Raw genomic sequence first — 19,032 nt, 5'->3', positions numbered from 1 at the left:
TCAAAAATAAGGTGACCATATGTGTCTGGGTTTATCTCTGGGCTTTCTCTCCTGTTCCGTTGATATATATTTCTGTTTTTGTGCCAGTACCATACTGTGTTGATTACTGTAGCTTTGTAGTATAGTCTGAAGTCAGGGATTCTGATTACTCCAGCTCTGTTTTTCTTCTCAAGATTGCTTTGGCTGTTCGGGGTCTTTTGTGTTTCCATACAAATTGGGAAATATTTTGTGGTAGTTTTCTGAAAAATGCCATTGGTATTTTGATAGGGATTGCATTGAATCTGTAGATTGCTTTGTGTAGTATAGTCATTTCACAGTGTTGATTCTTCCAATCCAAGAACATGGTATATCTCTCCACCTGTTTGTTTCATCTTTGATTTATTTCATCAGTGTCTTATAGTTTTCTGAGTAAAAGTCTTTTGTCTCCTTAGGTAGGTTTATTCCTAGGTATTTTATTCCTTTTGTTGCATGGGTAAATGGGAGTGTTTCCTTAATTTCTCTTTCAGACTTTTCATCTTTAGTGTATGGGAATGAAAGGGATATCTGTACATTAATTTTGTATCCTGCAGCCTTACAAACTTCATTGATTAACTCTAGTAGGTTTCTGGTAGCACCTTTAGGATTCTCTATATATAGTATCATGTCATCTAGTGGCAAACAGTGACAGCTTAACTTCTTCTTTTCTGAGTTGGATTCCTTTTATTTCTTTTTCTTATCTGATTGTTGTAGGTAAAAATTCCAAAAAGTGTGTTGAATAATAGTGGTGAGAGTGGGCAACGTTGTCTTGTTCCTGATCTTAGTGGAAATGGTTTCACTTTTTAACCATTGAGAACAATGATGACTGTGGGTTTGTCATATATGGCCTTTACTATGTTGAGGAAAGTTCCTTCTATGCCTACTTTCTAGAGGTTTATCATAAATGGCTGTTTAATATTGTCGAAAACATTTTCTGCATGTATTGAGATGATCATATGGTTTTTATCCTTCAGGTTTTTTAATATGGTGTATCACATTGATTTGCATGTATTGAAGAATCCTTGCATCACTGGGATAAACCCAGCTTGATTATGGTGTATGATCCTTTTAATGTGCTGTTGGATTCTTTTTGCTAGTATTTTGCTGAGAATTTTTGCATGTATGTTCATCAGTAATATTGGCCTGTAGTTTTCATTATTTGTGACATCTTTGTCTGGTTTTGGTATCAGGGAGATGGTGGTCTCATAGAATAAGTTTGGGAGTGTTCCTCCCTCTGCTATATTTTGGAAGAGTTTGAGAAGGTTAGGTGTTAACTCGTCTCTAAATATTTGATAGACTTTGCCTTTGAAGCCATCTGGTCCTGGGCTTTTGTTTGTTGGAAGATTTTAATGACAGTCTCAATTTCAGTGCTTCGGATTGGTTTGTTTATAGTTTCTATTTCTTCCTGGTTCAGTCTTGGAAGTTTGTGCTTTTCTAAGAATTTGTCCATTTCTTCCAGGTTGTCCATTTTACTGGCATATAGTTGCTTGCAGTAACCTCTCATAATCCTTTGTATTTCTGCAGTGTCAGTTGTTACTTCTCCTTTTTCATTTGTAATTTTATTGATTTGAGTCTTCTCCCTTTTTTTCTTGATGACTCTGGCTAATGGTTTTATCACTTTTGTTTATCTTCTCAAAGAATCAGCTTTTAGTTTTTTTGATCTTTGCTGTTTCCTTCATTTCTTTTTCATTTATTTCTGATCTGACCGTTATGATTTCTTTCCTCTGCTGACTTTGGGTTTTTTTTTTCTTTCTTTCTCTAATTGCTTTAGGTGTAAGTTTAGTTTGTTTATTTGAGATGTTTCTTGTTTCGTGAGGCAGGATTGTATTGCTATAAACTTCCCTCTTAGAACTGCTTTTGCTGCATCCCATAGGTTTGGGGTCGTCATGTTTTCATTGCCATTTGTTTCTAGGTATTTTTTAATTTCCTCTTTGATTTCTTCAGTGATCTCTTGGTAATAAAGTAGTGTATTGTTTAGCGTCCATGTGGTTGTATTCTTTTACAGATTTTTTTCCTGTAATTGATATCTATTCTGATAGCATTGTCGGAAAAGATACATGATACAATTTCAATTTTCTTAAATTTACCAATGCTTGATTTGTGACCCAAGATATGATCTATCCTGAAGAATGTTCCTCAAACACTTGAGAGTGTATTCTGTTGTTTTTGGATGGAATGTCCTATAAATATCAATTAAGTCCATCTTGTTTAATGTATCATTTAAAGCTTGTGTTTCCTTATTTATTTTCATTTTGGATGATCTGTTCATTGGTGAAAGGGGGGTGTTAAAGTCCCCTACTACGATTGTGTTACCTTCGATTTCCCCTTTTATGGCTGTTAGCCTTTTCCTTATGTATGGAGGTGCTCCTATATTGGGTGCATAAATATGTACAATTGTTATGTCTTCTTCTTAGGTTGATCCCTTGATGATTATGTAGTGTCTTTCTTTGTCTCCTGTAATAGTCTTTATTTTAAAGTCTCTTTTTTCTGATATGAAAATTGCTACTCTAGCTTTCTTCTGATTTCCATTTGCATGGAATATTTTATTCCATCCCCTCACTTTCAGTCTGTATGTGTCCCTAGGTCTGAAGTGGGTCTCTTGTAGACCGCATATATACCGGTCGTGTTTTCAGATCCATTCAGCCAGTCTATGTCTTTTGGTTGGAGCATTTAATCCATTTACATTTAAGGTAATTATTGATATGTATGTTCTTATTACCATTTTCTTAATTGTTTTGGGTTTGTTATTGTATGTCTTTTCCTTCTCTTGTGTTTCCTGCCTAGAGAAGTTCCTTTAGCATTTGTTGTAAAGCTGGTTTGGTGGTGCTGCATTCTCTTAGATTTTGCTTGTCTGTAAAGGTTTTAATTTCTCTGTCGAATCTGAATGAGATCCTTGCTGGGTAGAGTAATCTTGGTTGTAGCTTTTCCCCTTTCTTCACTTTAAATATGTCCTGCCTGTCCCTTCTGGCTTGCAGAGTTTCTGCTGAAAGATCAGCTGTTAACCTTATGGGGATTCCCTTGTATGTTTTTTGTTGTTTTTCCCTTGCTGCTTTTAATATTATTTCTTTGCATTTAATTTTTTTGTTTTGTTTTGGTTTTTTTTTTGGTTTTTTTTTTTTGCGGTATATGGGCCTCTCACTGTTGTGGCCTCTCCCATTGCAGAGCACAGGCTCCGGACGCGCAGGCTCAGCGGCCATGGCTCACGGGCCCAGCCGCTCCGCGGCATGTGGGATCTTCCCAGACTGGGGCACGAACCCGTGTCCCCTGCATCGGCAGGCGGACTCTCAACCACTGCGCCACCAGGGAAGCCCCTGCATTTAATTTTTGATAGTTTGATTAATATGTGTTTTGGCATGTTTCTCCTTGGGTGTATCTTGTATGGGACTCTCTGCACTTCCTGGACTTGATTAACGATTTCCTTTCACATATTAGCGAAGTTTTCAACTATAATCTCTTCAAATATTTTCTCTGTCTCTTTCTTTTTCTCTTCTACTTCTGTGACCCCTATATTCTAATGTTGGTGTGTTTAACATTGTCCCAGAAGTGTCTCAGATTGTCCTCAATTCTTATCATTCTTTTTTCTTTATTCTGCTCTGTGGTAGTTATTTCCACTATTTTATCTTCCAGGTCATTTATCCATTCTTCTGCCTCAGTTATTCTGCTATTGTTTCCTTCTAGGAAATTTTCAATTCCATTTACTGTGTTGTTCATCATTGTTTGTTTGCTCTTTAGTTCTTCTAGGTCCTTGTTAAACATGTCTTGTATATTCTCCATTCCAGTTCCAAGATTTGGGATCATATTTAGTATCATTACTCTGAATTCTTTTTCAGGTAGACTGCCTATTTCCTCTACATTTGTTTGGTCTGGTGGGTTTTTACCTTGTCCCTTCATCTGCTCTGTGTTTCTCTGTCTTCTCATTTGGCTTTGTGGACGGTGGTTGGGGTCTCCTTTACGCAGGCTGAAGATTCGTAGTTCCCATTGTTTTTGGTATCTGCCCCCAGTGGCTAAGGTTGGTTCAGTGGGTTGTGTATGCTTTCTGGTGGAGAGGACTGGTGCCTGTGTTCTGGTGGGTTTGTCTGGATCTTGTCTTTCTGTTGGGCAGGTCTGCATCCAGTGTTGTGTTTTGGGGTGTCTGTGACCTATTATGATTTTAGGCAGCCTCTCTGATAATTGGTGGGCCTGCATTCCTGTCTTGCTAGTTGTTTGGCATTGGATGTCCAGCATGGGATCTTACTGGTCTTTGAGTGGAGCTGGGTCTTAGCATTGAGACGGATATCTCTGGGATGCTTTCGCCGTTTTGATATTACAAGGTGCCCAAGGTCTCTGGTAGACCAATATTCTGAACTCTGCTCTCCCAACTCAGAGGCACAGGCCTGACACCCGGCTGGAGCACCAAGACCCTCTCAGCCACACAGCTGGGGGTGAGAGCAAGAGCTAGCTTTGGTACATCTCAAAGAACACCAATGAGATTCACTCACCATTTTCTCTCCATCAGTGAAGAAAACAAAATTCAGTGTTCGGTGAGTCAGCCACCTTGGTAGCCAGCCTCCAAGAAGGCCCTAATCATATCCTAATTATCTCCCAGTCATCATGCACCTGTGTGCCTCCTCACAGTTGAAAATGGCTGATGTTTTAACTAATAAGACATTGCAGAAATGACAAAGTGCAGCTTCCAAAGTTATAAAAGATATTGGAGCTTCTGCTTTGGTTTCTGCTAGATCACTCATCCTGGGGTAAGCCAGCTGCCATGTCATGAGGACACTCAAACAGCCCTAAGGAGAGATTCATGTGGCAAGGAGCTGAGGCCTCTTACTTACAGCCACATGAGTGAGTCATCTCACAAGTCACAATACTTAATTTTATTTATTTATGGTTGTGTTGGGTCTTTGATGCTGCACAGGGTTTCTCTAGTTGTGTCGAGCAGGGGCTACTCATCATTGTGGTGCATGGGTTTCTCCTTGCTGTGGTTTCTCTTCTTGTGGAGTATGGGCTCTAGGTGCATGGACTTCAGTAGTTGTGTCACGCAGGCTCAGTAGTTGTTGCTTGCAGGCTCTAGAACGCAGGCCAAGTAGTCGTGGCACACGGGCTTAGTTGCTCTACAGCCTGTGGGATCTTCCCAGACCAGGGATTGAACCCCTGTCCCCTGCATTGGCAGGCAAATTCTTACCCACTGAGCTACCAGGGAAGTCCAGTGTGCTCTTTTTTAAACCTAGTCTGTTTTCATTATTTTCTATCTTAACTGTTCTATATTAAATAAAAAATAATAATACTCCTTTCTACCCCTCCTCTTTGAGGATGATATATGAAGAAGTATGTCTTATTTATTAATCTGAAATTTTCACCTTACTTTTAAGAAGTAATCACAGTGTCAAATATTTAATACCTTTCACTTCCACCTTGAAAAGCATGGATATTAAAGTGCTAATATAATTACCTTCCCTAGTCTATCATTTTTACTTTTCGTTATGTATAAAAAACAACTAAAAATATGCATGGTTTGTAAGGAAATGACAAATTTCAGAAAATTCAGAATCTGCATACACTCTATACATAGCTTCTAGATACAGACACAGAAAATTGCCAGATACTCAGAGCCCCCCTTGTCCAATTCTAGTGACTCCCCTTAAGGTTTAATATTGTTCTGGTATCTAACAAAAAGATCACTTTACCTGTATTTTGTATTTTATATAAATGTAATGGCACAGTAAAATCACTTTTGGATTGGGCTTTTTTATTTTATGTTGTTTATGAATACGCCTATATGGTTGCCTGTTGTTGTTGTCATGCACTGACACTGTTGCATAGGATTCCATAGTGTAAATATTTAACTATTAATTAATTTTTTCCAAAATGTATTACAATATGAGTGATTTTCAGTTTGGGTCTATTGAGAATTGCACTGGTATATACATACTAGAACTTGAGCTTTGGTGGTATGTGTATAAATTATTGTTCAATATACATGTAGTAGTAAAATTTTTGACTCATAGCTTTCATCTGTTTATCTTTTTAGATATTTCTAAATATTTTCAAAACATTTGTATGATTTTTCATCCTCAGCAGCAGTGAATGAGATTCAAGGATTACACACATTCTTGTCAAACTTGATAATACCTGTCATTTTCATTTGAACTTTCTGGTTGGTGAGTGATAATTCCAGGTATGACTTTTTTGCATTTAATTGACTACTAAGAAGCCAAGCATCTTTTGATATGTTTACTTAGCATTCTGTACTCTCTTTCTTGAAATATCTTTTGGTATATTTTTCCCATCTTTGCTATTACATTATCTTCTTATTGAAGACTTTTTTTTTTAACATCTGAAGACTTCTTATTTAGGAGTTTTAAATATATACTTGATATAAGTTCTTCTGTCTTTCTGTCTCTCCTCTTTCTTTAGATGAGTGTCAGTTTTTTTTTTTTTTTTTTTTTTTCTTTTTGCGGTATGTGGGCCTCTCACTGCTGTGGCCTCTCCCGTTGCGGAGCACAGGCTCTAGACGCGCAGGCCCAGCGGCCATGGCTCACGGGCCCAGCCGCTCCGCGGCATGTGGGATCCTCCCAGACCGGGGCACGAACCCGTATCCCCTGCATCGGCAGGCGGACTCTCAACCACTGCGCCACCAGGGAGGCCCGAGTGTCAGTTTTTAATGTTAATAACATCTAATTTGTTATTTTCCTCTATTTAGTCTTATTTCTATTTATTTATGTAATCTTCTTATCTGTTGCAGAACACATTATATATTCTAAACCACAAATATGTTTTCGTTTCTTCAATAAATCTAATTGTTAAGCTTTAAATTTAAGTTAACTTTCTGAACTAAATATGTTGTATCATAGTGAGCATTAATTTGTCTATGACAGCTGAAGGGTTACATTTATTCAGAAAATGTTGTATTCAGCTTTCTTTTCATTTGCTCCTACTTCTCATTGATTCACAGAGGTAAACATCACTTCATCCATGGATCTGACTTTTCTTGATTTCTCATGGTCATTCTCATTAATTCTTCTTGCCTCATGAAATCTTTAGGCATTGCATTATTCCACAAAAGCAAAAAGCTTCCTTGGGCCTTTTTCCTCAGAAGATTGATTATTCCCACATTTTAAATGGGAGATTGCAGTAAGTTAGGAGAAAATGCCACAGGGGTCTCTCTCTTTTTTTTTTTTCTTTCACATCTTGTATCAGCCTCTGCTTGCACTCTGTGTTCAAAGATTTTTGTACAACACATTGATAGAAGTGCCAGGTGTTTCTCTCCTTGGGGCATAAGACAGATTAATTACCTGACAAATAAAATAAAGACAGTGTCCTTCTCTGTTCACATGTTGGAAAGGATTGCTTGCATCCTAATTTAAAAGTTTCAGGTGAGTGAAGCTTAAGATTCCAAAGCTTTAATCCATATTTGCACCATGCACAGCATCCAACAGGACTGCTTTACATAACCCCATGAGACTTTTGTGTGCAAGTGAAATAGATAAAAATATAAAACTATTGCTGTCTTTTTGGGTCATAAAAAAGATTTTTTGTCTCATTTAAAATATTTTTTTTTCTAAAATCCAAAAACGTGTCAGGCTAAAATATTGGAATTTCAAACATGGTAAAACCCCTTTTGAACGAGGCGAAGTGAGACTTCTTTGTAGTGCTGATTTGCATTGCCCACTTGCTTGGTTGGCCAAAAAGGGCCTACGCGTTTTTTCCTTAATATATTCAGGAAAAAAAAAACGTACGCCCATTTTGGCCAACTGCATCATTGTCGAAGTTCTGCCGCTTTTCATGTGCTTTAAAGGCGACTCCGATCTACCTCTTGAAAACGGTTTCCTGCAATTCTGCCTTGTTTTCAAATCCTCTTCGTTGCCTTACCTCAATAAGGTACGAAAGTTATCATTTATTATCCTGCAGGTTTGTGAATTTTAGTGCCTCTGAGATCCATTTTTCAACTCGCCTTTTTGGGAGCTGGCCTCCAAACCGCAGGATTGCTTCAGGCCCTATTCTGGTTCCGGGGGGCAGGCAGAGCCTTTGGTTAATTCTTCTTCCTGATTGGAAATTAGAGTGACATGTGTCTGTCCAAACACCTAGAGCTGATCTCTCATTGGTTCCCCCTCTACCTGTTCAACCTCTGGACAAATTGCAAACTGTACGAAACAGGAGGTTAAAGGTGCTGATTCTCCAAGTGGGGAGATTGTTGGTAAAGCAGCTGGAATGGCGAACCCGAGCACCACGAGATGAAAAATGAGGTGCGTTTTAGAAACGTTTCCCAATCATATGGTGTACCATCCTCTGGGTTTCCCATGCATGTTTTAGCTGTCAGAAGATTCCCTTGAACCTGGAGATTTCTGACCCATGGAATGGGTAGCACGCAGTATTACTTTAAAGGGTCTGCATTTGCTCACGCAACCTCACCAATCCGGTCGCCCCCAAGAGTGTCCAGCCTTATGTCTCTTCCAGCTGTGGGTCTAGATGTGGTCAATCCGGGTTGCATCACAGCCACTGAACGAATTTTGTAAGAATTTCTCTCTCTTTCACTATCTTTGCTTTTTTTTGTAGTTTGTATTTATAATGGGATTTAGCTGATTTTCAATGCTGTGTTTGTGCCTCTTTACACCCACTATATTCACTTACCGAGAAATATCAATACATACTTTTTAAGATTCTTACTACGTGGATATATTCTTCTGTGGTGAATAAGGTGTGTTGAATCCAGTTCACTGAGCAATGAGTATGTCTTCTCTATTACATATTTGGTTGATTGAATGGTATCTGTGCTAATTTCAAACTGTTGTTTTATGCATCACCCCACCTCACCTTTCCCCTTAAGCAGCCATAAGTGTGTTTTCTAAATGTGTGACTCTGTTCTGTTTTGTAATTTAGTTCATGTAGCGATTTTTACATTCCGTCTATAACTGATATCTTATGATAAGTTTCTTTATCTGTGTGACGTATTTCTCTTAGAATCATCGTACCTAAATCCACTCATTATGCTGCTACTAGCCTTAGGACATTGATTTCATGGCTGAGTGATATTCCATTGTACATAAGTACTACAACTTGTTTATCCATTTTTCTCTTTCATGAGATACTTAAGGTGTACCCGAGTCGAGGATTTTGTGAACACAGCAGCCCTAAAATTTGGGGTGCCTGTGTCCTGTCGATTTTTGGTTTTCTCAAGATGTAAGCCCATGAGTGGAAGTGCCCTGTGCTCTGTAGCTCTGTTTTTTAGATGTTTTAGGAAACACCATACAATTTTCGAGAGTGGCCGTTGGCAATTTATATCACGCCCATCAGCGTAAAAAAGCTCCCTTTTCTCCTTGACTTGCCCTGCATTTCTGGTTTTTACACTTTTTCAGCATGGCCCTTTTGACCGATGCCTAGTGAGACTTCTTTGCAGTGTTGATTTGCATTGCCCGCTTGTTTGGTTGGCCAAAAAGGGCGAATGCGTTTTTTCCTGAATATATTCAGGTGCTCACCAGGGCATGTAGCAGGTGTGGGTGAGTGTCACGTAGCGCACACCCAGCGCATAGAAGGTACGCAAGATGGAGAGGCTACTGTCCAGTGAGTGCCCGCCCTCCACACCAGTAAGGCAAGCCAACTTCCGGGTATTGTTGAGAGCTGGGGGCACGTAGGTCAGATGATCATTTTCAGAGGCAGGGGTAGCTTACTGAAGTCCCTAACACCCACTACCACCAGTCTACCTTTTTTTTTGGCTGTGCCACGCAGCATGAGGGCTCTTAGTTCCCCCACCGGGGATCAAACCCGACCCCCCTGCAGTGGAAGCGTGGAGTCTTAACCTCTAGACTACCAGGGAAGTCCCCCATCTACCTTTAACTGAGGTCACAAGCTCCAGCTCAGAATAGGAGGCACACATGAGGCGGATGAGGTCAATTTGTTCCAGGATGAGGCGCACAGCATCCCGTTCGTGGGTCTGGCATGGGACGTAGGCTGACCAGAACTGAGGGAAGCCAGGGCTTAGTTTGGGCTTTGGAACTCCTTGGGCTTCTCATAGCCTCCTCAGCTGGCACAGCACTTACTGTGCCCAGAAGTCACATGTAATGCGTTGCTTTTTCTGTGGTACTTGGAAGCCCGTCAGGTGGGCTCACTGTGACCCCTGTAGCCCCCAGCATCCATGGCATGGCACTTTCTAGGTCACTATGGTAACTTCGTTCCAATGTGACTAACCTGTGGTCTCTGTGGCCCCCAAACTGCCCCACATTCCCCAGCAGCCATGGTGGCACCTTGTGTGTCCCTTTGGTACCTGGCCACCCACGAGACCATCTTTCAGCCTGTCCAAGCTGGTCTAGCCATGGCTGAAATTGCGCAGATTACCATGCTATAGCCCATTGTGGTAAAACTGCCTCAGGACCAGGGGCATGTTGTTGTGGCTGGAAGGAGGTCAAGGCAAATGGGTGGGCTCCTTAGGTCTTGGGATCGGGCAGGACACATTGCTTGGCCTGGGCCAGCCTGGGGGTCCCCCACCTCACACTGTCACACAGACTATACTAGGAGCAGCTGAGGCCTGGGCTGAGGGTTTCCCACCAGGGAGGGGATGACAGAGAAGGGGAAGGGCATCCATAGATGATGGAGAGGACATCCAGGGGTGGTGTGAGGGAGCCTCCCCACTAGCGCTACATGCTCCGGACCTCCTCCCCTGCCCAGGGCCAGGCTAGGCCCCCACCGGCCCCCAGCAGCCCGCACACACTGCAGCCACCCTTCCACAAGCGGGAAGTCCCGCATCAGGGCCCGCGTGCGCTCCCGCGGACTTGGGGTGCTGGAGGTGCCCAGCGTGGTCTGCACGAGGGTTACTGATCACAGCAGCAGACCCAGCAGGAGCAGCAGGCACAGCAGAGGCCGCTGGCTGCGTGCACGGGGACCTTCGAGGCCCCCGGGCCGCAAGCTGCGCAGGGCAAGGCAGGCGGGCAGAGGCGGGTCTGAGAGGGGCGGGCGATGGGGTTCTGCCCGTCGACACAGGCCACCCAGCGGCGCGGCCTCGCGAGGGGGGCGGGGTGAGGGAGGGGATACAGAGTCACAGGACCCTGCGACCCGTGTGCGGAGAGCCGCGATCCGGGAAGCCCGGCAGCCACAGGGCGGCACTGCCCTCCCGCCCCCTGCTCAGAGGCAGCTCCCGCGGGCTAAGCTGGCCTCTGCTGAGAGCCCACTCGCCTCCCATCGCGGGTTCCCTCCGCCCCCGCCCCTCTTCCCACACCCACTGCTCCGAGGGGGCGCCCTAGGGTGCTCTCCCCCGCCTCTAACCTTCCTGTCCAAAATGGGGTGCTTTTCTCGGAGGGCCACCTGCAGCCCGTGGCCTCCCGGGAGCACACCTCGTCCCCATCTGCCTGCAGCCGGCCCCCCCCACCCCGAGGGCTGCGTGCGAGGGTCTCTGTGGCCACAAGTGCTCTGGGCTCCCGGTTTCCCGGTACTGGGCCATGGGGGCTGGTGTGGGGGAAGAGATAGTTTCTGGAAATGGGGGGGTAACCTTGTGAGCTCTGGATTCAGGAGGGGGCCCTCTGCCCCCGACCTTCTCTCTCCTCCTACTTGACTCCCCAACCTGCATGACCATTCTCTGGGGACTTGAACCAGCGCTTGGGAACTATCAGGAACCTCCCCCACTTCTGTCAGCCAGCCTCAGGAGAGCGCCCTCAGGAGCTGCTACACCTCCCCAGGGCCTGAATAGAGGGACTTTTGGGGTGTGAACTGAACAACCTTCTGGGGAGAGTCAACACCCTTTTACTCAACAGAGCAGGAACTCAGTCAGTAGGCTATTTGTGTGGAAGGAAATGAAGTCGCTTCCATGGCAGAAGAGCCTCCACCGCAGCAACCTTCGTCCCAGAGCTGCTGGCTGACCTTCTGGCCAGGATCCCTCCTACCTCAGCGTGGAAGGCCCGGCCTCGTGGAGAAGTGTAGGTTCTGAAGAAAGACCTGGCACCTGGGTTCTGCTGCTACACTTGCCTTATCTCGTGGCCCTTGTGGCTCTAGCTTTCCCAGAAACCTCAAGGGCTAAGTGCCTGTGCTTGCTCAGAGGCCGCACGCCATTCCCCATTTCCAGCCTCAGGCCCTCCCTCTAGCTGCCTCCTCTAGGGACCCCCTCCCCCCAACACACACACACACACACACACACACGCACACTGGGGGATGTGCCTTCTCACAGCAGCTCAACCACTGAGATGATTTAGGGACTGTGCCCAAACTCCTGCATCCCCAGCCTCTCAAGTTTTTGCTCTGATCCCTGGCACCCCCTGGAGCTGTTCCACCTTTGGAACCTTTCCCAGGTGGCAGGAGTGCCTAGCACAGGGGTAGTGACCTAAGTCTGAGCACTGGTGACCCTACAAATCTGTTACAGAAAAACATTTTATTGAGCAGTAAGGGACCCCACTGGGGACAGAAAGGGCTGGCAATAAAGGAGCATGTGAACCTCGGGGCGGGGTACGTGCTGCTTGACTCTCCATCCTGTTCTTGCTTCAGGGAGCAGGGCTTCCTGGGCCTCTCTGTCCTGCCTCCTGAGACCCCAGGCAGGAGGTTCTTTGGGAAGCCACAGATTGCTGCTTTCAGTTTCAAAAAGTCCAGCTCCCCCCTGGTTTGTGGTGGTGGCCGCTGACAATGGCTCAGGGCAGGAGCCCATGTGGTAGACTGCTAAGGCTTCTCTGCACCCTGTCTCTGCTCCTGCATCCTCCTCGGCTCGCAAAGTGCAGACTTCACTTTCTCCAGCTCACAAAGGGGCCCGTGAGGATTGAGCAGAGGAATGCCAGGTTTTCTTCCAGGCCAGCTTCCGCCCTGGGATGTTCAGGGCAGACTCTCATTTCAAACCTCACTTTCTGAGGCTCCTGGCTTATGGCCATTTAGTGTGCAGGGAGGCTCCTGGCTGAGGAAGGCTCAGACAGAACGACGCAGGTTCTAATCTGTGGTAGTGGGCAGTGGGGGAGGGGGCGGGAGGGGTCACTGCAGGAAGAGGCATTCGCTGTCTTAGGCAGTTAAACCATTGCCCTGTCTTCAGAATGGTTCAGCCAGCAAGATTCTGTGGAGTCCGCCTCCTGGTACCATGCTACAATCGCCGGATTTTGGGTCTGGAGCAACCGAGATCTTCGTCCGACTCTTCTGGAGCGTGCTTTCTCTCGGGAGCACATCTGGGGACTGGCTTCTCGGCTTCCGCCTTTGCTGGCATGGCCAAAGGAGCATCCCCGTAGGCCCGGTAGCACCAACCAGGCAGTATGTCTCCCCATGCCGGCCCAACTGCGTTTCTCCACACCCTCGGTTGAGGACATGGTAGTGACCAGGTTTAGGAGGAGAAATGGGAGCCACAGCTGCTGCAAAGAAAATCAGAACTGATCAGTCACTTCTGCTGTACACAGTCTCCTGCCAGAATTTCCCTCTCTCATGTCTCTCCCAGTTTCTGGCTGAAGACCTTTAATCTACTTGACATCCCAAACACAGACTTGGCCCATCACCTCTATGAGTCCCTAGAGAAGGGACACTGGCTGCAAAAGCAATTCCTAGAGCCTACGGCTGCATCAGGTGAGGTAGTCTCTTCACCATTGCCAGGGAAAACAGTAGAACCCGAAAGAAATTGCAATCATGATCCTCTCCATCTCTCCTTTCCACAACAGAGAAAACATTTCTTGCAGTGTGTCACTTCTGAGGCTTTAATGGAAACGTCTTTCAAGTTTTGGAAAAAGATAACCTAATATAAATTGGTTAAGGACCCCTCCCACTTTGGCAACCCCTCTTGGGCCCCATTTATAATGCCTGTTACAACCACACTGAACTCTAGCCCTCTGATACTTTTATCTAGATTAGAACAAGGCCAAATACTGAGGCAGAGTGATCAGGAGACTCAGAACCGGGTTCTGGGTACCAAGTGTAGGCTCACATCCACCCAGCCTCCTGGGACACCGTCTGCTCAGCCCTCCAGTCTCACTAGCGCTTCATCACGCCCCTTGGTCCTTCCGGTCTTCCCATGAATAGGGCACCACCCTCTCCCCTAGTACTCAGCAGCTCAGTATGGGATGTGTCTGAAGGGACCGATATAGATGTGTACATGGCAGCACAGAGGCGCCTGGGTTTGAAGGTGCGGTTCAAGAGTGGCCGTCTTCCTCAAACTGCTCCGTTTACCATCTGCCAACAAAAATGCGCTTGTCTTTTGCTAAGAGGCCAATCAGGAAAGGGTCTGAGTAGAAGCATCCTGTAGCCCAAAGCGGAAGGCTACATTTATAAAGATCAGAAGCTTCCTGAACACTAGTTCAGGGATGACCTTTCACTTGTCCTCAGCAGTGAGCACTGTGGGACCCTGAAGGTGTCCCAGGTCACTGGTATTACTTACAGCTGGGAAAGTGCTGAGGTTTACATAGTGGGCAAGCCCCACAGGAACATGTGGCAGCCAGGTGAGGTTGTGTGTACACCATGCCTCTTCTACAGGTGCCCGGTCTCGGTGTACCTGCTGCACTGCCCAGTCAGGGAACAGAGCACAGGTTTGAGTAAATATAGACGATCCGGTCAGACATTCTCTCTCAGACAACCAAAGAGATTGGTATCTGGTGGAGAACTGGTAGGGAAGTTTCTCTGAGAGCAGCACGTTTCCATAGTTACGCTGCCATGGAAACTGTGAGAAGGCCTGTGAGGTCATCACTACCCAGTGAGGTCATAAAAAGGAACCTGTGACTTGCGGTCAGGCTTCAGGAGGAGGGGCAGTTTTGTGGAGGAGAGCAGGGTGGAGGCAGAGGTACTCTGCCTGGCCCCTCACACCTAGGCCTCCCCACCCATGCCCTAGTCTAGTAGACACCCCACGTGGGGCGTGCAGGTGGGCTGGTACAGGAGGGCAAGAGAGACCCACATTCTGAAATTGGCTTGAGAGGCAAGATTAACGTTGAGACAGCTAGGTTGTATGGCACTGACCCTAAGAGGCAGAGAATTGTGTGGACTGGGGAATCAGGGAAGGCTCCTTGGCAGTGGGCCTGAAGGACAAGTGAGATTTGGACCCATGGGGAAGAGAGGGAAGACATTCCAGTTTGGAAGAATACAAGCAAAGACACACTCTTCTCGACCTTGTCCTGCCCCAAATATAAATTCATAGAACCCTCACATTTTTACACCTGAGGGCTTAGAAAAACCAAGATGTTAAGGAGCCTACCCAGTGTTACACAGCTAGTGGAGAGGGGTTCTGCTCAATGGTTACGTTCATGTCGGGGCTCCGGATTTACAGCTGATAGGAATGTGAGGACAAGCTCATGCCGTTTCAAACATTTCCAAGTGATACTGAGAGAGATGTTAAAGGTGCAAAATGAGGGTGCTGAATGACCTCACAAAGTGGGAATGGTGGGCCCATTTTAATATGAAATTCAAAACAAATTCATGACAAAAGGACATAATACAAAATGACAACATAATCATTACACTCCCCTCTCCCCTAGAAGTAAAAATCATTATAATCCTCTCTCTCTCCACCATGAAAGGATGAGATAAAGGCTCAGCAGCAGCCCCCGTGAAAATCATGGTCAACACTGTGAAGAGGGGTTAGTAAGACAACTTGGTCCGACTCAGAGAAGGAAAGAGACAACTCTGCCCTTAGCCTGATCAGGCCCACAGGAAGGAACCACATCTGGGGCAGCTTTTGATAGTGTGGCAATGAGAGAGAACCTTCTTTAGGAGGGGACTCCCTGTTGCCGACCTTGAAAAAGCAAAGATGGGACCTTCGTTTACTGGGGCTGTTGCAGAGGGGATGTGCCCATGAGGTAGAGACTGCTTGGACTACCCTTTTACCCTGGTTGAGAACCACAGCACCTTCTATCCCTAAACTGCTTGAATCAGTGGGTGCCCGTTAGGACAGACGAAGTCAGGCCTCATTGGAGCAGACTGCCTTTGGGAGTGGTAGAAGGTAAAATGTGAAGGGGAATGCTCTGGCGGAGGTTTGTCACGGCAGGTGGGCCAGCATGAGACCATTCAGAATCTCCAAGGCTCCGGAGATTACTTGGCTGGGAGCATCCCTCTGATGTGGTGTGGGGACTCCTACCTTAACAGGACCTGGCTGGGCATCTGGGGGAGGCAGAATAAACGGTTTATTAACTTAAGAGAGCGAGAGAATCACCTGGGGGGTTCCACCAAACCACTTAAAAAGCCTTGTACCTGGATTCTTGAGCCAACCCTCAGAAAACTTATCTAGATCTGGAGTAGGGCTCAGGAAGCTGCACTTTTCATAAGCTTCCTGGGCAGTCCCACCACAGTGGTCCATGGATAGAGAGACCAAATTATTGTGTATTCTCGGTTGCTTTTGGGAGTCAAAGTGGGCAATATTAAAAACTGCAGCAGGCATATGTATAAACAGGGAATATTCAAGGCAAGCAGAGGTGTATAGTTATTCTATGCATGAATCAGATTTGAGAAAAGCTAGCCTGGTGGTTAAAGAACACAACCCTGAGGACAGACAAACCAGATTCTTTCCTACTGACTTCTGTGATTTTGACCAAGTTCTTTTATCCTTCTGACTGTTTCTTCATATGGAAAAGAGCTATGACTGTACATTTAGCACAGTATTCTCTTTCGGCAAAGGTTGCTCTGGGTCCATTTGTGTTCTCTGCAACTTAACCCTTTCCAGTGCGCAAGCATTTTTAAGTTGTTTGGTGAAGTATTACATTTGACTTTCAACAGTTCATTACATTGGGCAAAGCTTATATAATGCTGCAGAGACTAGAACCTATGCAGAGATAGTGAGAGGATGTTATAAGCTTATTCTGCTGGTTTATAAAAAAGTTTAACCTTTTCTTCTCTTCCTCCACCTGCCACCAAGAGATGAGAAAGAAGGCAGAGCCTGGAAATGCACACCAAGCAATATTTCTGTGTCAGTTTGCCTTTTATTCCTCTGCCAGTACTTCCCAGAGAGATTTCACCAAAAGTGCCTAAGCTTGCCATGGCCATTGTTGTGAAGAAAATTTCTCTTTATTGCTAGTCACATCCCCTTTTCCTTCTCCTGGAGGCTTAATGGATGTTTGGGGGCAGGAAACAAAATTTAAACTAAAACATCAATTGAAAGAGCCTTCGTCCTAAGTGTGGTAGTTTGGAGTGTGCATCTTCTCAGGGTCTACTGAATTCTGCCCCAGTGGAAACTGTTATTAAGGGGAACCCATAGAAACATCGCTTATTGTTAGAAACCATGACATAATACAGAGCCAAGATCGACATTATTCTTCACGTGAAAGACTACAGAGAGCCAAGCTCAGTAGTTCACCCTCAAGTGTTGGCCAGCAACTTACCTTTTGAAGCCAGACAGCAGCCCGGGTCTTCAGAAGGTGACTAGGCAGCCCAGAGCACCCTACTGACAAGTGTGCTCACCCATCCAGCACAGAGGGAAAGGTCCCTGTTATGGCATCATATATAAGCCTGCTGCAATAAGGTTTGCTGGTGCAAAGGCTCTCTCACTGAGGACCCCAGTCCTGGAAGGCTTCTCCTCTGGCAAGCTGCCAGTTCAATCTTCTGAGCCAGGCTCACGTCCCAGGGATGGGTCACAAAGCTGATGACAGTGACTGGCACCTCGATCCCCACCCGGCCCACCCTCCCTGCTCTGTGGATGTAGTCTTGCAGGGTGAGAGGGAAATCATAATTGATGACTAGCTCCACCTGGGTGCTGTCCAGGCCCTGAGAGGCGATGTCTGTGCAGAGAAGAATGTCTCGGGAGCCCTTCTGGAAGGACTGGAAGATGCCTGCTCTCATTGAGGCTGGCATTTGTCCCTGCAGTCTTAAGTGTTGGATTTTGTGGTCATCCAGAATATATACCCCAGCCAGTTCACAGCGCTGTAGCAATTACAGAACACCAGAACAGTTCCTGCGGCGCCAGTCCTATATGCTCTGTCATGCTGCCTAAGGATCTGTACCAACCCAGTCACCTTCTCTGTTCCCTTCGGCTTCATGAATGTCTGTCTGACATGAGGCATGATGCAGTGGAGCTTGTCACTGGTAACGGGGGTTAAAGAGTCTAAGCTGGCAACTTTACTCAGCAGCTGGCCTACACCTTCGGGAAATGTGGCACCCACCAGCACTAACTGAGCTTTGGGATTGAAGGGGTCTTTTATGTCAGCTGAGCCTTCTGCTATATGGCTCCCCTCCAAGATGTAATCCACCAGTTCCAGGAAGATTTCATCCAACAGCATGTCTGCATCATCCAACACCAAGAAGGAGAGCTTCTCCAGGCTGATCAGTTGAGTTTACAGGGCCTTCCACAGAGCCCCCAGAGTGGCCACCAGAATATCTGCTGGAGGTTGTTTGGACAGTTGCAGCCGGATCCTCCTCATGCCATGGCCTCCCCCTAACTCCCGCACCTGGAGGTCCAAGGAGCTGCCCAAGGCCTGGGCCACGGCACGTACCAGTTCGGCTAATTCTCGAGAAGGCACAAGAACCAGGCCTCGAGGAGCAGGGATACGACAGGGGTCCAGCCTTGGCTGGCCCAACAGCCGTTGAAGGAGAGGTAGCATGTAGCTGAGAGTTTTGCCACTGCCGGTTTCTGTGGCGCAGAGAATGTGGCGGCCGCGAAGAAGTGGGGGAATGGTACTCGACTGCACGTTTGTGGGCCGAACAACTTCAGGAGCAGCCTCTTGTAGTGCGCTCAGAACGGGGAGCTCCAGACACACTTCAGTGCAGCTGCCCTTGGGCGAAAGGTTCCGCAGCGCTGGAGCCTCATGTTGCGCGCACTCGATGGAGAAATGGTCCGCGTGGGTGGACCGATTCCTCCAGCCCCACGAAGAGAGTGGCGCGGGTTCCAAGAGCCCAGCGTGAGGTGAGCCGGCTGGTTCAAGTCGGGTCGCCGCACTGACATCAGCGTCAGCCCAGGACGCGCCAGCATCGGGCGCGGGGGGTTCCCGCTGCCCACTCTGCCGCTCTTCCTGCCGCCGCTGTAGAGCCCGCAGGATGCGCACCACGGGCAGGGGCTCGATGGGACCGCAGACCGTCAGGTCCCGGCGAGGCGCCAGAAGCAACCGAGCCGCGAGCGACAACAGCCGCAGCCGCCGTGCGAGAGCCATACGCCCCTCGTTGCGGGAGAGGCGCACGACAGTG

General features: G+C 46.5%; 1 long non-coding RNA gene and 1 pseudogene across 4 annotated transcripts in view; one reads left to right on the top strand and one right to left on the bottom strand.

Annotated features, from left to right (window-relative positions):
- LOC308628665 overlaps positions 1 to 19,032 on the top strand; it is a 55,589-nt gene that overhangs the window by 21,658 nt on the left and 14,899 nt on the right. The window lies entirely within an intron of this gene.
- LOC308628664 (putative ATP-dependent RNA helicase DDX28) lies at positions 13,195 to 19,013 on the bottom strand (annotated as a pseudogene). Its single transcript, XR_014017923.1, has 2 exons — positions 17,238 to 19,013; positions 13,195 to 13,301 (listed from the first exon to the last, which is right to left on the bottom strand). The product of XR_014017923.1 is annotated as a putative ATP-dependent RNA helicase DDX28 (transcript).

This window comes from Mesoplodon bidens (genome assembly GCF_964165515.1).
Source record: "Mesoplodon bidens genome assembly, chromosome: 15".
Lineage (NCBI taxonomy): Eukaryota > Metazoa > Chordata > Mammalia > Artiodactyla > Ziphiidae > Mesoplodon > Mesoplodon bidens.
Note: the sequence above shows the minus strand (reverse complement) of the source record. Positions and strands in the feature narration are given on the sequence as shown.